The sequence below is a fragment of the Podarcis bocagei genome (assembly GCF_964188305.1).
Source record: "Podarcis bocagei genome assembly, chromosome: 6".
Classification (NCBI taxonomy): domain Eukaryota; kingdom Metazoa; phylum Chordata; class Lepidosauria; order Squamata; family Lacertidae; genus Podarcis; species Podarcis bocagei.
Window position 1 is genome coordinate 21,851,894 of NC_138130.1, and position 20,824 is coordinate 21,872,717.

Consider the following 20,824-nt stretch of genomic DNA (forward strand, 5'->3'; position numbering starts at 1 on the left):
TCCTGACGTCCAGACATCTTCACTTGGTCACAAGTGGTTGATAGCAAAATGCACCTGGCTAATTTTGAACACTGGCTCTTTGCTATCAGCCCCTAGGACAGGGGTCCAGAAAAATCTGGAACCATCTCTGGTTTGAAACTTGGGGGATGGTTGGCTATTTAAATATCAAGAGTTTCAATGGCAGCTAAACAGTCAGACTAGGCACAGGATTGCAGCCAAGACTCCAGTCAGTTGGAAATAATTGTAGCAAGATCATCAGCCTAGTTTTGTGTTAACATACTGTGTTTGCTTTTCTTCTGTCGAAGCAGCTTATTCATATCTCTCCTGCTCTTTGGGCATGCTGTTCTATATTGTTCTTCATGTACATATGGCATAAATACTGTATATAGTTTGCATTATGTATGCATGGTCTGTAATTCAGCACTAAACACTAAAGGAAGGTTATACATTGTGTTTATGTGCAGTGGTCTGATTTTGTACTCAGTGATTTTGTAAATTTTATCAAACTCGCTCTAGATCATCTGATGAAAGGTGGGGTTTTATACATCTAATAATAAATAATAAAAATAAAAAATAGTAGTAGTGTTTGTGTGTGATGTATGATTATTTCACACATATTCCATGTGAACAGAGTTGGTTTTTTCGAGACACGGATTAGAACAGGGAAGCGTAGCATGTGAACTGGGTATTTGCCAGAAGTTTCTGCGATTGCTCTAGTAGTTTGAAAAACGTTGAGCCACTGTGATCTTGAAAATTGATGCTGACCACCAAAATGTTCACTTGGCTGACACATTTCCTGGTATGCACATGAATGTGCAAACGTGAACATTGGATGTGTGGAGAAGTGTGATCTTTGCATCAGCTCCCAGTGAGACTCTTAGAAGTATTTTATTTGTCTAGTGTATGCTGAATTCATCATGTTTTGAATGCTTTAGTTTTCAGCATAGAGGAAAATGGTGATACCACAACAGCCTTGTGAGGTAGGTTAGGCTTAGAGAATGTGACTGGCTCACAGTCACCCATTGAAGTTCATGGAGGATTTGAACCATAGTCTCGCTGGTCCTAGTTCAGCACTCTAACCAAAACCCCACCCTTTGTAATATACTAATCCCTTTACTAATGCATGAGTAAATAAGTTCTGCTTAAAGTGGCATCACAGAGTGCTTCATTGCTTACTCTGTAGTTTGAAAGGATACTTAGCTGAACAGGTGGAACCTGCAACAGAATGTTCCAGTGTAGAATGTTCCTATTCTAAATGCCAACCCAAAAGCCATTCCCTTTTCTAGCATATTTCATCCCTTTGCCCCCTTCACTCGCCACTGGCCATAAGTATTCTGTGGCTACTAGGCATGTTCAGCGGGGGGTTTTGGTGTGTGTTTTGCTCCCTTAAGGTTGTGTGTGTGTTTCCCCCTGCCCCCACTTCTGCAAATCTTGCAGTTTCCCTGATCCCGTTGACACCTCTCTTGTACATACAGTAGATTGTGTTTTGGCTACATAAAGATGAGCCATAAAACATTGTTTTATGGCATAGAATTATTCTAGTGGATTTTTTTTGTTCATAACATCACTTGTTTTAATAAATAGGCCACAGTTGTTGTCAGCGAGTTGTCTTTTTAAAACTTGGATTGTCTTTTAAGCTCTGCCTTTCGCTTTAAGATGTATTGAATATATTGCATAACTTATTCTGGAAAACTGGATTAATAATTCTTGATGCAGTCTTGGTGTGTCAATGTGTGGGCTCACAAATCAAGGTATGAAAACATTTGTGCTTTGCGGGAGCTCCATTACTTTCTTCAGAGAATGACAATTCACAGTCATGACTGAAAAGCAGAAATAAAAGTCTCGACCTCTGAATATTTGAAATTGTTTAGGGATTATCTGCTTCTAAATTAGCTCACATTTATGGGAACAGGAATGGCAGTGATGTGATGCTTAAACAAATATTTTTGCATTGATGTGTGTGTGTGTAACATATGAATGAATTTGTGGATATGATAAAATTATGCTTACTATGACACTTAAATATGTTGTCCAATATTGTGGTTTCAATAGTTTAATTTTACTGTATGGATTAATCAACAGTGCCTTTTTAAGAAGTGTTTTTTTTCCCATTCTTGAATATTATGAACTCTGAGTAGTGTACTTTGTGTTAACCCAAATTCAGTGACTTGTGTAAAATTATACTGACTTAGGCAAATCTGTATGTAGTTATTTTGCATGATTTATTTTGTTTCTGCTGATAATGAGGAACAGCAGAGAGTTAATCAGGGCATTGAAGCCATGTATTTGACCAACAGGAATCCTACTGAGTCTTGTTTACAAATGCCAATTACAGGCCAGAAACGTGCTTCTGGACTCTGTACCAGAGATTGTCTGGTGTATGATCAGCTAATTCAGCTGTGAAAACATTAGCCCACAAACATGAAAGAAAACCTGGTTTCAGGAAGTAAATCCCTGGCTACTTCTAGCAACTCTATAGTGGGGATTTATAACGAGCTAAGATTTTACAAGGCATCCTACGTAAAATGCTGTTTGTTGCTCCAACACAAAACATTGTGTATCAAAATGTTTGGTGGGCAGGAAACATGAGACTGGAGGCAATTGTTGAAATCATTATAAATAGCCTTACAGTGCAACCCAAACCCAAGATTCACTGGGATGAGTGAGTTCAGAACTAGTGTTGGAAACTCAGAAATGGTGACTGTAACCTTGGTTTAAGGAGCCAAAATGGAATGTTGAATTCCATTAAAGTTTGAAAATACATATGTTGTACATGCGCCAGTGGTTCAGAATACACAGTGGATGTTGATAGATAAGTCACCTAAATGTATCGTTTGAGTTTTTGACCATTCATTGAGTTACCAACATTGGTATACAGTGGTACCTCAGGTTAAGTACTTATTTCGTTCCGGAGGTCCGTACTTAACCTGAAGCATCACTTTAGCTAATGGGGCCTGCTGCTGCTGCCGCGCCACCGGAGCAAAATTTCTGTTCTCATCCTGAAGCAAAGTTTTTAACCTGAAGCACTATTTCTGGGTTAGCGGAGTCTGTAACCTGAAGTGTATGTAACCTGAAGCGTATGTAACCCGAGGTACCACTGTATAAATGGCAACATTTACACTTTATAAACTCTTCCCCCACCCCCGGCATTTAATCTTCTAGAAAGAAAAAAAGGCATTTTGTTTTGAGGAACCTCTTCTGTATGTAAGTTCTCACTGTCATGAAACTATTCCTCTTTTCAGCCATTCCACTTCCTTGTTTAATCTTTTGTCCTGAGAGCTTACATCCTCCAAATACTTGTGGTGTCTGTTAACATGTATCACTTCCCACTCCCTCATAAATGCTTGCAGGAAACCTTCTGTTCTTGACATCATTCTAAGTGCTTTGTCATGCAATATGTAGTATTTGAGTTAGTTTATCCACAGATGGGTTCAGTTTATGGGGCTCTTGAAAGCGACTTCTACGGCCATCCATTTTTAATTGAATGATTTCTCTCTTTCAGTTTGTGAGCTACACTTTATCTCTTCCCTTAAATCTTTTAGGAAGTCTCTCTACTTCCCCCTCCCCCCCCCATCACTTTATTGGTTTGCTTTGCTCTTTTGTCCTCATTCTTCTCCTTTTGATAGGAATTTGAAGAGTGAGGCTATTTTCCCTCTGGAATCTATAAATTTTATAGCAATGATGTACCTTTATTATTCCTTTATTATTATTATTATTATTTTTCCAGCAGAGATTAAAAGTGCAGGTCAATTAAACTGTGGAATGTGGAGGAGAGAAAGTACATACTGGAGCACTTTTTACTCTCATAAAATGTCAGGTGCCATTAAGGTTTGCACTTTTGTGTTTTATGAGCGGCTTGCAAACAGATCTGTCGCTTTTATGATGTGGTTGTATTTTGTTGCCGAAGAGATCATTTGACGCCTTTTCGGATAAGCCTAGCTGTTCAAAAAGGGATGTCAAAAACTTTATCTTGGTATTTCCTCACCTGGAAAGGGCATGCTGGCTTGGAGCCCAACTCTCCTTCTGTGAATGGAGCAGGGCTTTCCAACCTCCCTCTTGCCTCTGCGTCCGCCTGGCCTTCCCAAAATAAAATCCTGGGGATTGTTGTCTTGTTGGGGATAGGGGGCAGTCAGGAGGATCGCAAATGGGGAGTTTGAAGAGATAATACCTATTCTTAGGGGATGGCCCAAGACATTTTGGCACCTGAGGCAAACCACAAAATGGTGCCTCCCTCCCCACTGGGGAGGAAGGGGTTGGGCCTTTACATAAGGTGTATACATAACATACACAAGCAGTGTTAGAAACTCAGATTTATAAACTAGGCATCAAGATCCAATGATCCCCAAGCATGGTGGAGATGTCAGGCACGGTCCTGGAGCCCAGGCATCTTCACTTGGTCGCAAGTGGACAATAGCCAAGTGCAAAATGTGCCTGGCACTTGGTTAATTTCAAACATTGGGAACAAGGGGAAGGGATAAGTATCTAAATTGGGACCTGCTGCCCCTTTGGATTCTGCTGCCTGAGGCGGTTGCCTCACCTTGCTTTGCGCCTGGGCCGGCCCTGCCTATCGTTTGCTTGAATGGAGGAGAAACTTCGGGTCCAAGCTTCTTGTTTTTCCAAATCTAAATGAACGGACTGACTTAACTGCTTTGGCTTCTTGCAATTTTATGCTATTTCCAAGCTGTTTTAACAAGGCTCCTTAGTGAGCAGGCCTTTGACAAATACTCCTGAATTGAAATACTGTTTTGGCAGACTATGAAACTGCAACAAGTTATAGGCAGCTTTGTGTGCTACCATTTCTTTCCCACGGCATTACTGTGGTATCTGATAACTGAATAGGAATATTGTGTGTGCTTCTTTTTTCTTAAAGTAGCATTTTTGCGCCATCAGAGCATGAAGTTTGGATTTCCTCCACTTGTCAGTTTTTTACTGGAATATGTTAATGGTGACTTCACTGTTCCTGCCTCCTCTGCAGACTGGAGTCTAAAAAATATATACCACCATGGCATTGGCTATTGAATGAGGAAAGATTGTTTATAAAGGGGGATGAGGCTTAGCTTTAAAAAAATGTGTTTTCCAAAGTGTGTACCACCTAGGGTTGAAGGGAAGAATTGTAGAAGTCAGAGGTGTATAGAAATAAAGGACTGGATACAGCCTAACTGTTGAATGTAGGCCCCATTGTAGTTAGTGGACCAAGTTAGTCAAACCTTCACTGAAATCCCATTGATTTTGATGGACAGTTAGTTCAACTAACTTAGTCTGGATCCACTCCAAGTTTTTCCGTTCTTCAAACTCCTTCCTCCTTCAGCACCCTCTCTTTAGTTTCTTACTTAATTGTCTCCACAACTATTCTTTTTTCAGTTCACTTTTTCTCTTGTTCTTGACAGGATGAATATGCCGTATTTTTCGCTCTGTAAGACGCACCTGACCATAAGATGCACCTAGTTTTAGAGGAGGAGAAGAAAAAAAATATTCTCTCGTTCTCTGCGCAGTGCCTCTCTAGCAAAGCGGGAGGAGAAATGGAAGGGGCTCTGTTTCTCCTCCCGCTTTGCTGAAGGGGCACTGCGCAGCTTTCCCTCTCTGCGCAGCGCCTCTTTAGCACTGAAGAGGCGCTGCGCAGAGAGGGAAAGCTGCGCAGCGCCTCTCCAGCGAAGCGAAGTCGGAACAGATCCCTATTGCTGTTCTGGCTTCTGGGATAGTCATGCCAGGCCTTTTCAGGGCAGGGGGAGCGTTCCTCCCGTTGCCCTGAAGAGGCTTCAGCAATAGCTGCACAGCCTGCATTCGCTCCATAAGACACACACACATTTCATCTTACTCTTTAGGAGGGGAAAAGTGTGTCTTATAGAGTGAAAAATACGGTATGTGTTGGTTTATCCGCATTTCCCCCGTACCCAGATCAGCATTTGAAACTCCCATTGTTCTAGGCGTATTTTGTGACAGTGAATTTCATTAGTGTGAGCAGTTTCTTAGTTCTGGCAGCACTACTGAGCCTAAGATTTCAGATTAAAACTGCCACTGCTGGAATGAAAGGAGGACCTTTTTCCGCCTCCCCACTCTCTGAGGACTAGAGAAAGGACCCTTAAAAGAATATTACGGGGTTGGGCAGGGGAAGTATGGCTTTGTTTTTTGCAGTCTTCAGATGAGGACTAGACCATGTGAAAAATGAATATAAGATTTTAGCTGCAGTTCGTTCATTTTCAGCTTTGTATTCTTGCTATAAAAAAAAAGCATGCCTAGACATTCCGTTGCGGTGCCCATAACCCAGGTTTAAGATGCCATTTAGCTCCTGTCTTTCCTACGTGTTTCTAACACTGACCCAGATCCTGCCTCCTGTCTTTTAATGACTTCATTCATAGCTACTGTACCCTGAAACTATCTATAAAAGTAAGAACCATGTTGAGCATCTATATATATCTATCTATATTTCTCTATATCTCTATATCTCTATTTCTATCTCTGTCTATATCTCACTTGCACAATACATGCACTGTTAATGTGCAGCAGTCAAAAGCTTCTGCCATCGTGTACATACTTGAAAATGCTTTTCTTAAAATGCTTCTATAGGATGGATTGATATTTCCTTAGAGCTGAAAAAGGTGGCTTGAAAGGAGGATTGTTACTCATGATATGCATGCTGGTCCAACTTTACCCCTCTAGTGTCAAGAGTGAGCCAACAGTACATCACACTAAGTTAACTCTTTATTAGAAAAACAGGGTCTGCTCAGGAATGCCAGGCCTAAGGAGCACAGCAACTCTTCTTTGTTAGTCTTGCCCCTATGAGGCAGCTGTGGAGAATGAAGGTCCCCGCCTTAAGTACCCTCCTCTTCTGCATCTTTCCCAAGCAATCTGAGACTGCGCCTGCATGTCTGCCTTTGCTCCTCTTGCTTTATGCCTCTTCTGGTTCTGGAGACCAAGGGGGAGGGGAACTTGTTGCAGCAGGAGGGGGAGACACGCATGCCTCTTCACCAGCCTGACTCATCTCTGCCTCTCAGTCCTTCTCATCTCCCCCTTCTGATTCTGGGCTTTCCTCTGCCACGAACTCTCCCTGCTCACCAAGCCCTGTTACCTCTTCAGCTTCCGACACCTCCTGCAAATCTTCTCCCTCCTCTTCCTCTGACCACTTCCCTTGGGATTTCCCCAGCTGGTTCCTCCCACCATTCCTCTTCATCCAACCAGTCCATGACACCTAGTAAATATGTTTTGTAGGTTTTATATTTTGGAAACCTGGTTGAACAGGGATCTATAGCAAGCTCTTTCTCAAACCGCATTCACTTTTCTGAAAACTATTATATGTATACAGCCTTACATTCTTGGCCTGTGAGTTTATAAATCTTGATTTTTCTTTTGGCTTTGTCTCTAATGTTCAGAGAACTGCACTGTCTAATTTTGTTCTTTTGTGCTTGGTTGGGAGGTGGGTATAGATCAGAAGGTGGAGAACTGCTTTGATACTAGAGTACTGAGAAAAATAATTGTCTATTTAGTCTGTAGTGTGACAGCTGTGTTTATCCAAAGGATGCTGGCATATTTTGAGGTCAAATATTGCTGGTAAAATGTGTGCTATTTTCCTGAAATCCAAAGGGAAGGCTAGATGCCTCTGCCAGATTAGACATTTGAAAACAAATTGTTTTACACAGTATGTGGGACGGAATATCAGACTACATGGGAGATTTAAATTAAGGACCAGGGGCATATCTCATTGTTTGAAGTGCTTCCTTGTCCTTAACCTATGCAGCAAAGGGGAAGAATTTGGAAGCTTTCACATTTGCTTTTAGTTAACCCTGGTTAAAACAAGCCAACCATGGTTTCTGAAGGTAGCTTATTTAAATTAACCATAAGTAATGTTAACAATAGTTCCATGGGTTCAATAATATCTGAAGCCACAGTTATCTAAAAGCAGAAATGAAAGCTTCTAAGCTTCTCCTCTTGGCCGTATGAGAAGGGAAGAGCATAAGTCTAGGAGGAGGCTAGTTTCGTTCATGTCTTGCTATACCACAGTTTAGCATGAGGTCCAAATGGAGCGAATGAGATCCAGTAGGGATCTCCATGTTACTTTTGAATGCTATTTCTAAACCCTTTTAGGGGATGAGACTCACTAACCATAGTTAATGAGGCCACTGTGTGTCGTAGAATCCTGTGAAAGACCCTAGATTATGCTGGAGTACCCAACTTATATGCAGAATTCATCATGCGAAAGGCTGGGCTGGATGAATCCCCAGCCGGAATTAAGATTGCCGGAAGAAATATCAACAACCTCAGATATGCAGATGACACAACCTTGATGGCAGAAAGTGAGGAGGAATTAAAGAACCTTTTAATGAGGGTGAAAGAGGAGAGCGCAAAATATGGTTTGAAGCTCAGCATAAAAAAAACGAAGATCATGACCGCTGGTTCCATCACCTCCTGGCAAATAGAAGGGGAAGAAATGGAGGCAGTGAGAGATTTTATTTTCTTGGGCTCCATGATCACTGCAGATGGTGACAGCAGCCACGAAATTAAGAGACGCCTGCTTCTGTGGAGAAAAGCAATGACAAACCCTAGACAGCATCTTAAAAAGCAGAGACATCACCTTGCCAACAAAGGTCCGTATAGTTAAAGCTATGGTTTTCCCAGTAGTGATGTACGGAAGTGAGAGCTGGACCATAAAGAAGGCTGATTGCTGAAGAATTGATGCTTTTGAATTATGGTGCTGGAGGAGACTCTTGAGAGTCCCATGGACTGCAAGAAGATCAAACACATCCATTCTTAAGGCAATCAGCCCTGAGTGCTCACTGGAAGGACAGATCGTGAAGCTGAGACTCCAATACTTTGGCCACCTCATGAGAAGAGAAGGCTCCCTGGAAAAGACCCTGATGTTGGGAAAGATGGAGGGCACAAGGAGAAGGGGACGACAGAGGACGAGATGGTTGGACAGTGTTGTCGAGGCTACCAGCATGAGTTTGACCAAACTGTGGAGGCGGTGGACGACAGGAGTGCCTGGCATGCTCTGGTCCATGGGGTCACGAAGAGTTGGACACGACTAAACAGCAGCAACAACAAAGTTGAACTAAAACCAGTTCACTCCTGGACTAAATTGATCATCTACCCTTGTATGTGTTGCAGCATTTATGTGTGCAGAGTGGCACAGTAGTAGAGCATGTAAAAAACATACCCTTGTGTGTGTGTGTGTTACAGTGCTTCACATGTAAAAAAAACAACATCCCCTCTATCATCTTAGGAGATATTTCTCACTGAAGCTGTTTGTGTAGGTTTCCTACAAATTCAACGTAAAGTATAGCACATTTCCATTTTGGATTAGCTTTATTCCTCTTAAATGCGGTGTTAAAATGGTCCATTAGTAGTATCTCTTGCTCTCCACTTCAGGAATTCTTTCGCACCATTAGCAATGAAAATGGACTACTGTTTGACTTGCACGTTGTGTGGCTGTCCTGAACATCTAATACAGTGGTGCCCCGCAAGACGAAATTAATTCGTTCCGCAATTTTTGTCGTCTAGCGAATTTTTCGTCTTGCGAAGCACGAAATCCCATAGGAATGCATTGAAAATCAATTAATGCGTTCCTATGGTCAAAAAAAGTCCAAACAAAGCCAAATTTGGTACAACAACAGTTTATTAACTGCTCTTTAAAGTCACACATACTGTAAAGAGCAGTTCAAAAATTGAAGGGAAAATAAATTAACTTTATAAACAAAACATGTCTTTGTTTTTAGACAAAGGAAACAAAGCTGCGAGATGTTTTCGTCTTGCGAAGCAAGCCCATAGGGAAATTTCGTCTTGCGAGGCAAATCGCGAACGGAAAAACCTTTCGTCTAGCGAGTTTTTTGTCTTGCGAGGCATTCGTCTTGCGGGGCACTACTGTATATCAAATTAACCCTTTGAAATGTGCTGCGATTTGGCATCACTTTTCTAGCAGCAGTGATTTGCATTCCTGGCTTTACAGCCTTGTTGAACCAGCAGAGCCTCGGTACATTCCAAAACTTACCAAAAAAATCCCACTTAGCATGCATACTACTATTGCAGTATTGTAATATAGTGAGAATAACTGAAAGCTGTTTATTTTCCGTCTCAATGAGCTAGCAGCTAATTTTGGTACTTAAGATCCTGGTTTCCATTTTTGTTCCCTGAAACAACTGTAAACTTAGATCTGCAGCAATGCCAAGTTAAAACAAAGCACCTTGGGCGTATGCCGTTGTGAATTTGGTGCAACTTGTGCCATCTGGCAAGAAATGAAAGTATCTTCCCTGAATATTGAATTCATTTGTCCGCTTGTATAGTACTGTACTAGAATACACATGTTGTTGTTTGTTTGTTTGTTTTGTCTTTTGGCCATATGTTAAAATAGTAGGGGTTTTTTTGGGGGGGGACCCTGTATGAGCATTTTTATTTATACATCTGATGACTTTCCATATTGTATCTGATAAAATGTGCTCTATTCCATGCAAACGATAAAAGCCTGCTGAACCACGCCAATGGCCCATCAAGTTCAGTATTCTGTTCTCAAAGAGCCCTATGTGAATGGCATTTTCTCCTTTCTCTCTCTCATTACACTGGTGTCTACATTCTCCTTGGGGACTGGGCACACATGTCTGGATTCTTCCACAGTGATGCCTGGAAAGAAATCTGATTACTCGTTATGCACATCTTGCTTGGCTTTCACATGAAAGAGTGTGTGTGTGTGAGTACAAAATCTTCCAGCTGATACAACAGTTTTATTTACGGTGTATATATATAAAAAATGCCAGTGTTAAAAGACATTCTTGTAAATCAGTGTTGGCCAAAGTTGGGTCTCCAGCTGTTTTTGGACTACAACTCCCATCATCCCTGGTCCTACAAGCAAGAGATGATGGGAGTTGTAGTCCAAAAACAGCTGGAGACCCAACTTTGGCCAACACTGGTAAATGCTGACTTGGGGGGGAAAAGCTTGCCTATAATTTTACAGAAGGCACACCTTGGTTTTCACAAACCAATGGTGAATCAGTAAAATCTTCGCAATGATAGCACATGGGTAATATTGGTTACTCAGCTGATTGAGAGCAGAGCTGTAAGATTCAGATGAAATCCTAAATACATTTTCTTGTAGGTCCATTGAACTTGTAGAGATTCAGTGTTGTTGTAAATTGGATTTTACACTGTGAAGCAGAATGGTATGTAGAATTTCTAAGCTGTATCTGATGTGATGGAACTGAAACCTTATCTGTGCCTTTACTCTTAAGTCATTTGCTGCTTTTCATGTTACTGGAAGAACACGCCCCCCCCCCCCCCGGTCTTTACATTTGCATTGTGGTGAACACAATGTGTATTTCTGTTGCTTGTTACTTTTTAAATGTCCCTACTTTGTAACTGAATACAAAGGAAAGCGGAAGATTGACAACTTAGTAAAACGCTCCTTAAATGTGCTTTTCAGACCGACACTAAATACAAGCTTAGACATACTTTGACTAAGTGCCAGAAATCATTTGGATTTGAAGCAGGCAGTGAGCGCAGTGTTTCTGGAGAGATGGGAAACTAAAAATACTTCCTCTTTTGAGCTGCTAAATATTGATCCTAGGTGCCAATACGTTTTAAAATAGCTTTTATTTTTATTTTTGTGGATTCGTTTCGGCGTTAACCAGAGTCTAGCTTTGGATGAATGCCCTTTTTCTAATTAGATGATGAAAAATGTTCTATACTGTGCACAGTAGGAAAGTAGGGCTGTGTTCTTGAAACATCCAAACAAGCAAATGTGGAAATTAAAATCATACTGCCGATCAAAACTCAGCGGGGATTCTTTATGCAGCCTCTTCTAAAGCATCTATTTTTCCTTTTCATAAAGGCAAATCTGTCAAGCCTTTCATATTTGCTCCTACATGATGAGTGATGACGCTGGCTCAGCTGATAAATTTTGGTTCTTTATCTCTCCTCTCGCTGTCTTTTGCGCAGATAATCAATCCCTTCTCTTAACATTGCTTGGCTCTTTGCCACTCATAAGATTTTGCATGCTTTGCCTTAAGCACTGTAGAGTACTGAAATTCCTGTCACCACTCTGTTAGAAATTCACATATATAAGCTAATGGCACCCCAACCCCAGGTTACGGTTGTTGCAACAGAATGTCAAGGCACCATTCCCCCCCCATCACGTTTATTGTTGTTGTTCATTTCATTTCTATACTTCTTTATATTTTAAAGAAAAGATTTCAAAAGTGCCTTGCATTAAAAAAAAATCCAGAATAAAACAAATTCAAGCTTCAAGGAGAATATTTCAGATCCTTCTCTAAGTTACACTTTGCTTTCCCCATATTTTTTTTCCTACTTATATAAGGTAAAGGGACCCCTGACCATTAGGTCCAGTCGTGACCGACTCTGGGGTTGTGGCGCTCATCTCGCTTTATTGGCCGAGGGAGCCAGCATACAGCGTCCGGGTCATGTGGCCAGCATAACTAAGCTGCTTCTGGCGAACCAGAGCAGCGCACGGAAACACCGTTTACCTTCCCGCCGGAGCGGTACCTATTTATCTACTTGCACTTTGACATGTTTTCAAACTGCTAGGTTGGCAGGAGCAGGGACCGAGCAATGGGAGCTCACCCCGTTGCGGGGATTTGAACCACCGACCTTCTGATCGGCAAGTCCTAGGCTTTGTGGTTTAACCCACAGCGCCACCCGTGTCCCTCATAGCTGCCCCAAATAGAAGTATTCTAGGAAACCAATGTGGTGTAGTGTTCAGAGTGTCAGACCTGGGAGATCAGAGTTCAGTTCCCCACTCAGTCATGAAACTCACCAGGTGATCTTGGCCAGTCATGGCCTCTTAACCTAGCTCTCAGGGTTGTTGTAGGAAGGGGGTTAACCATGTATTTTTTGGAGAAAAAGGTGGGATACAAGTGCGGTAGATAAGCTCTTCTCCTTAGCTGCCTAAGAAAACTGGAGGGGCCAGCCAGATGGAGGTGTTCGTCGCCTACCCGGCCTCAGAGATCTCCATGTGGTCACAATTGCATCCATGCCACTCACAAAGTGGCACCTGGCTAATTTCTATCACAGAATTCCTGACATGAAGGGAGGGAGGACAAATGTTTTTTAGGAGAGAAACTTCCTCCCCCCCCATTAAGTTCCCAGTTAGCAGAGGATAGGGTGACTAAGGCCTGAGGTTTAGGGAAGGAGCCTGAGTCGTGTTTTGCTTTTGTATTTCATTCCAGAGGACTTGCAGGTTGCCTTGGCAGCACCAGTCTACTATGTGACCCTTGCCCCAATCTTCTAAAAATTCCATGAAGCTCAGAATATATTGGCAGCTACATGTTTCTTCATCCATGTTGTACGGTGAACCAGTAGTCGCATTTCCAGTTTGGGTCAATATAGAATGCATAGCTGTGTGGCAGTGTTAGAAATTAGCCGGGCACCAGGCACGTTTTGCTACTGGCGTGCGTCCAGTTGCAACTACGTGGAGATTTCCAGGCACCATGTTGGCGGCCACCTTTTCAAAATCTCTGCCTTAGTCCATAGTACTATTTCCAATGTGTGCGTTTCTCCTTTTTGCATACTGGGACAAGTGAATTATTGCAAGAGCAAGCTACAGTCAAGCAATGCCGTTGAGATCATAGAATTGTAATGTTGGAAGGGACACCAAGGTTCACCTAGTCCCTACCCCCTAGCGAACAGGCATTCCGTTGTGGCGATTGTAACTTAGATTTAAGATGCCATTTGGCACTTAACTTATATATCTCAGTTTCTAACACTGGTGTGCCGCTAGCAAAAAGAAGCAGATTGTTCACTTTGCTGCAAAAGACTTTCAAGCCAACACTGACTGAGGTCAACTGAATTGACAGAATTGGCCGCCCTACATTCATATGTGCTCCTTTCTCTCATCATAATGGGGATGTAATATGCCATGTACTTGGGTAGTTTGAGTATTACATATATACTAGAAAGGTGGGACATACAGTGGTACCTCGGGTTACATATGCTTCAGGTTACATATGCTTCAGGTTACAGACTCCGCTAACCCAGAAATAGTGCTTCAGGTTAAGAACTTTGCTTCAGGATGAGAACAGAAATCGTGCTCCAGCGGCAGCGGGAGGCCCCATTAGCTAAAGTGGTGCTTCAGGTTAAGAACAGTTTCAGGTTAAGTACGGACCTCCGGAATGAATTAAGTACTTAACCCGAGGTACCACTGTACATACTTGCAATAAATAAGCAAGCAAAATCTTTCTGGGTATTGAAGCTAATTATATCACTTTTTGGAAGTGACTAGCAAGGGCTCCTTATCTTTCCTGTTCCTTTTGATATTTGTGTCTCATTATTCTCATTTGTAACCTTGAGGCTGAAGTACTGTAATGCATTCGTCGAAGGGCTTCTTGTTATTGCCTGGAAGCTTCAGCTGCTGGGAACATGTTGACCTACCTCTTGGCAAGGTGAGCTCCACTGCGAGCATTTTCTAGCAGAGCTGTGGTTCTCTGGTGAATTGCGTGTTTCAGGCACAATACAAGGAGCTGGTTTTTTGTTTTTGTTTTAACTTGTAAAGCCTCTTGCCCTTTTGCCTCATCCCGATCTCTTAAGAATGAAGCAGCAAAGGTTTATGCATGACAGACTCACTTGGGCTTCTGAGGTGAAATTGGAGGGAACGCTGTATGTATCTCAACTGTAAAGTCTGTTCACAAGCTGTGCCCATGGTAAAGTTTTGTGGGCACCTATAGATATGGGTTCGGGACGCAGGTGGCGCTGTGGGTTAAACCACAAAGCCTAGGACTTGCCGATCAGAAGGTTGGCGGTTCGAATCACCGCGACAGGATGAGCTCCTGTTGCTCGGTCCCTGCTCCTGCCAACCTAGCAGTTCGAAAGCACGTCAAAGTGCAAGTAGATAAATAGGTACCTCTCCGGCGGGAAGGTAAACGGCGTTTCCGTGCGCTGCTCTGGTTCGCCAGAAGTGGCTTAGTCATGCTGGCCACATGACCCGGAAGCTGTACGCCGGCTCCGTCGGCCAATAAAGCGAGATGAGCGTCGCAACCCCAGAGTCGGTCACGACTGGACGTAATGGTCGGGTTAACCATGGGTTAACCATGATTTAATCATTTATGGTTTGTTTGGACAGAAACAAACCACAAGCCCAAGGTTCAAATGTTGCAACAAGCTGTACCCTGGCTTGTTTCCTAGCAGCAACAGATGTGGAGTGAGAATTTTTAAGCAGTGTGTATCGGCACACTATGTGTCCACATTAAATCATTTTAAGCATATGCTCAGTGTGATGTGCAAATCTGACCAGTGACGGGTCCAGTGGTTGAAAAAAAATCTAATCCTGCCTTCGCTCCCTGCTTCTAAGCTAGATTTAAATGAATTAATTAAATTTAATTTTAAATAATTTAACAGGCAACTATTAGAAATGTTCCTGCACATGGTTCTTAACTGCAATACTTCAAATCTCATTACATTTTAATACAATCTTCGGATTACTTTTAAAATTCTTAAGAAGCACAGTCATTGTCTTTGCTTACTTAAATTTTATTCCACTTGCTCTTGCACAACTGCTTCTTTCGTTTTCCTTGTTGTTTCTAGTGACCTTTAAACCTTGGACAATAATTAATTAGGGCCTCAGGTGTCTTATATTTCTCCTGTATGCAGGGTTTGAAATTAGCAGGGCGCCAGGGGTATTTCGCACTTAAATATTCTCGATTTGCAAGCACCTCAAAAAGTCTGGTGCCATTTTTTTGCACCTGCCTGACACTCAATGATTACTGAAATGTATGGTATGTGCTTTGAAGCCTCAAAATTTATTTTAGGGACAGACTATATGTTAAGGAGTTGAACAATAACAAGTAAAGTGTTTTGCAAACTGAAGTATGGTAGCAATATTTTATTGTAAACACCAAATTAAACATGTAGTAACAATTTCTGTTAAAAATGTAATATTAACAAGTGTCACTTATGTGAATTGTGTATTAGTTCATGGTTATAAAATTAATAAAAAGTGTTATACACACACACACACACACACACACACACACACACCAATGGCAACTAGACATTCTGTTTTGGTGCCCACAACCCAGATTGCAGGAGCCATTTGGCTCCTAGCTTTTCTATCCCAGTTTCTAACACTTTCCTGCATGTCTGTCTTCCTCAAATTTCTTTTCGGCTTGAATCCAGGACCCCACAAATATAGTTGCCATGGTGACTAGGAATGTAATTCTGGCGGCCAGAGCTTGGGATGGAGTACTGAGAAAAGAGAAGTCAGTATTTTGCCCTTCTGTATTTTGTAACTGCTAGCAGTTTTCCCCATTAAGCTCCGCTAAACTGTGCTGCAAGGCTTTAATTCTGCCACTCCCCTGCTGTACTCCCAATTGATTGACTGAGTAGGAGTCGCTAGCATCAAATTTAAACTCCTTTTCTACTTCCCATTTCTCTGCAAGTGTTTGTTTGCTACTCTCTGCTGCAATCTCCTAACTTCTCCACTTCAGGAAAGTCGTTTTGCCTTGTCCAACCTCCCCCACCCCCTCCGTTTCCTTGGGACTTGTCTGTTGCAGAGACCGCTTCCAGCTGGCTTCCATCACTGGATGAAATCTCTCCCCACCACTTACTTTGAGAAAACACCAAACTTGCTCCAGTTGCTTGAGATCCAGTTACAAAAAAAAACACCAAAGCAAAAACCAGTTCATGTAGAACAAAGTTTTTGTGCAGACTTTATTTCTTCTTCTTTGCTTTGTTCTTGAGGGGGTGCGTTTGTTTTTTGTGAAAAGCAGCTGGATAGGAGTTGGAGGGTATAAACCAGGACTGAAATCTTTGGGCAGAAAGGCTGTGTTTGTAGTTGTTTACAGTATACAGTGGTGCCTCGCAAGACGAAATTAATTCGTTCCGCGAGTTTTTTCGTCTAACGAATTTTTTGTCCTGCGAAGCACAGTGTCGGAAAAGTTTTGGAAAAGCTTCAAAAATCACCAAAAACCTCAAAAAAGGCTACCACACCGCGTTCTATGAGTTGCTCCTCGAAGTCGCAACTGTATTAACAGTGTTAAGAAAAAGGAAACTAACTTGCAAAAAAACGCAATACGTTTTCATCTTGCGAAGCAAGCCCATAGGGAAATTCGTCTTGCGAAGCAGCTCAAAAACCGCAAAACCCTTTCGTCTAGCGAGTTCTTCATCTAGCGAGGCATTCGTCTTGTGGGGCACCACTGTACTTTCAAGGGAATTGGGGGGGGAGGAGTGTATAATTTCTAAAAAGAGGAGGACAGGGACTTAGGCCTATGGAAAACCAATCCATTGGCTATTAAGCAGTTCTCTGTAATTCTGTGGGTGGTGAACTGATCTTGCTCAGTGGAAAGGGAAGGGAATTTTTGCATGTGCTCAGAAGCACTTTTAGTATATTTCCTCTGGGCAATATAAAAAAATTATAGCTGCTAAGCTACAGACCTTTGTTGCTCTTTCTATCCCTGTGTTTCTCCTATGTGTTTAACATCATACTGAGCTGGATAACTATTCCAGTACATCAACTCCTGAAGAATCCTTTCTTTGTTTAGTTGGACTAAATGAACACCTCTGGGGAGAGCAGCCCTTGCATAATGGATCTTTATAATGTAAACCTGCTCTGATGGAAGTTTATTAGTATCCAACCTTTGTTTGCCTTGAGGTTGAAACCTCAAATGAGAAGAGAGAAATTAGGAGACTTCTGAAGGCTGTGTAACTATACCAAACATCCCTTAAGCATCGTGAGCTGCGGGGGAAACCTCAACCAGAGCACCCCCTTCGCTTGATTTGATCCGTAGCATTGGATGAGTTGCTTAGACACTAACGCAGATGACAGAGCTAGCTTGGCAGAAACGAAGTTTGTGCAGAAGCTGGGCAGAGAAACTGGTCCTCATTTTGTATGCCGTAGCAACTTCTCAACTTGACTACCCTAAAGTACTCTCTGTGCGGCTGCACTTGAAGATGAGAAAAAAACCTCAGCTAGTCCAGAATGTTTTGTTTTGTTGTTGTCTGGGCCCTAGGCATGGAGCGTATTACACCAGTTTTGTGAGAGCTATCTTGGATTCTTGTTCATTTCAATGCCAGATTCAAGGTGCTGATCTTTACTCTTTAAAGCTGTAAATGGCCTGCGTCAGGAATATTTGAGGCAACTACTATGTGAACAGGGACGCGAGTGGCGCTGTGGGTTAAACCACAGAGCCTAGGACTTGCCGATCAGAAGGTTGGCAGTTCGAATCCCCGCGACGGGGTGGTTGCTCGGTCCCTGCTCCTGCCAACCTAGCAGTTCGAAAGCACGTCAAAGTGCAAGTAGATAAATAGGTACCACTCTGGCAGGAAGGTAAACGGCATTTCCGTGCGCTGCTCTGGTTTGCCAGAAGCGGCTTAGTCATTCTGGCCACATGACCCGGAAGCTGTACGCCGGCTCCCTCGGCCAATAAAGCGAGATGAGCGTCGCAACCCCAGAGTCGGCCACGACTGGACCTAATGGTCAGGGGTCCCTTTACCTTTACCTTTACTCTATGAACTACCCAAAGAATTCAGATACCCCTATTGCAGGTGAGATAGTAATCTGCTAGAAAGAGCATTTGCTGTAGTTGCCTTCCGCTTGAAGGAAATCTTCTGTCTTTACCCAGCCTTGGACTCTTACATAATTGTCTACTTGACTGCTTTGCTTATTTTTAATTTGGAGGCAGAGAAAATCGGAACAGCAATTGCAGGAAGTAGTTGCAGGCAAAATTGTCCCCCTCCAACAGTGAGGCCACTCTCTCTTATGTTTAGTTCCCGCTTTTCCACACACACATCCCCCAAGCTGACTGGTACTGTACAATGCTGCTCTTTAATCTCATGTTACCGCACCGCCACCATCAGCAGACCCAAGACCTGGGGCCTTGCTTCCCTTCAGGTCCACTCCCAACAGTAGCCCCTGGGAGGGCATGTATTTTCTCTCCCAACCCTCTCTATTATAGGAAGAAGAAGATCAACAGAAGTCTCTGAATCCATGGTTCTTTGTACATGGTGGTTGATCTTGCCTGGCCCAGACCTTAAAATAGGGTTAAATCTGATAGGATCAAGGAATATAAATAAATGTCATTTGTTCTCTTTTCTCTGCATGAGTTTGTAGCCTTCATCTGATACTTCTCTAGGGACAATATGGGAAGAAGATCATTAGCCGCTCTGAGCCCGGCTTCGGCTGGGGAGGGCGGGACATAAATAAAATTTTATTATTATTATTATTATTATTATTATTATTATTATTATTATTATTATTATTATCCCATAAAGTGCCTGTTTTTGGAGCTTTCTGAAGCAGGGAGGTTTTGGGGATTATATAGTGCAGCTTTTTTTCATCCTATTCCCCTCCAGACATTTTGAGGCCCAACTCTCAGCATCCCTGATCATTAGCCATGCCAGTTGGGGCTGATGAGGGTTGTACTCCGAAACAGCTGGAGGGCACCAAATTGGCCCTTGATAGGCATGCCATTGTTTCAGTGATATCCTTATTCACTGCCCCAGTGAAACAAGCAAATATTTATTCTTTTGCTTTGTGTGTCATCAGCTTTCATAGCAATGCAGAAGTTCATTCTAGCTTGCTACCAAATTGACCAGGAGTCTCTTCTGTTTGTGTTAATTAAGCAGAAGAGAAGAAAATAACCCCTAGAAAGCAGTCCTTAGTTTTCCAAATTAATAATTGATTTGTTTACAACAATGCAAAACTTGAAAGTATTTCTAAAGAGATTTTGTAATATGATTATTATTTTTTTAATTGTCCTACATATCTTGGTATACTAAGGCAGAATTATTGACTTTGAATGGAAGGTGCATACTACAGAACTAATTTGCATGTGCTGAATTACACCAAATTAGCAGCTGTTGCCACATCTAATTTCTAGGACTGTACAAAGGATGGACAGTAGCAAGGTCCACAAAATTTGGCTGTACCTGGTAGCCATCTGGAACCTTTGACTTTCTACCAAATTGCAGGTCCTGCTCTGAACAGGAGAGTTAAGGTTCACTGGAAAACAGTTTGTAAAAACAAGAAACAAAACCACTGGTCTGCTGGTGCCCAGGGATTCACATATCAGCATAGGTGCTTTAGTGGTAGAATTTCTATTTTAGGTCAGTGTTGCATTATTTAGGCTGTTAAATTCACATGCTAATATGAAATAATGAATAACAATGAATTAAAAAACAGCAACAGCAGTCATTTCCTTTTTTGCTGTTCTGCTCTGCTTCTGATCCCTGGCGCTATGACTGTGTTTAAAACCACGGGAATGGCTGGGTCTATTATTACTGTATGTTTGTTCAGCCAGAAAGTTAAATTCCTGTTCCTCCTGTTTTGTTACATGCTTGTTAATGATCATTGATCAGGGCATACAAGTCCAGGAGAGATGGAAAGGCAATTACCCAGCTAGACAAATACTGTGGATGGTAGCAACAGGTTCAGTCTCGGACTCTGGCTGTTTTCAAGAACAAAAGAAGAGAGTGGGATAAAAAAATAATTGAGGTTTTATATATATATATATATATATATATATATATATATATATATATATATATGGTTTGACAGATCAGGCTAAGGGCCCTTGCATTATGTATCAAACGATAAAGCAACAGAAGTAATAAAAAAGGCAAGATCAGTTGCATCAACAATTGGCCTTTCCATGGAAGATAGAAAAACGTGAAATTGCAGAAGAATTAGAAGTTCGTTTAAAGTTATGTCTTTGAAATAGTTTGCTATCCTTGAGTTTGCTTTCAAGTGTGCAGTAATAAAAGGTGGGGCATTTTCTTCCAAAGTGATGCAACGATCTTCCCTATTTGGTTATGTTCATTTATGTGAGGGGATGGAGGGCATGAAAAAGACAAGTTTGATTATTTCCATTACTGCTTAAGTTTTTCTGAACTAATTCTA

General features: G+C 42.0%; 1 protein-coding gene across 7 annotated transcripts in view; it reads left to right on the forward strand.

Annotated features, from left to right (window-relative positions):
• The window catches only part of FARP1 (FERM, ARH/RhoGEF and pleckstrin domain protein 1), a 186,231-nt gene that overhangs the window by 13,662 nt on the left and 151,745 nt on the right, over positions 1–20,824 (forward strand). The gene's annotated exons all lie outside the window — the stretch shown is intronic.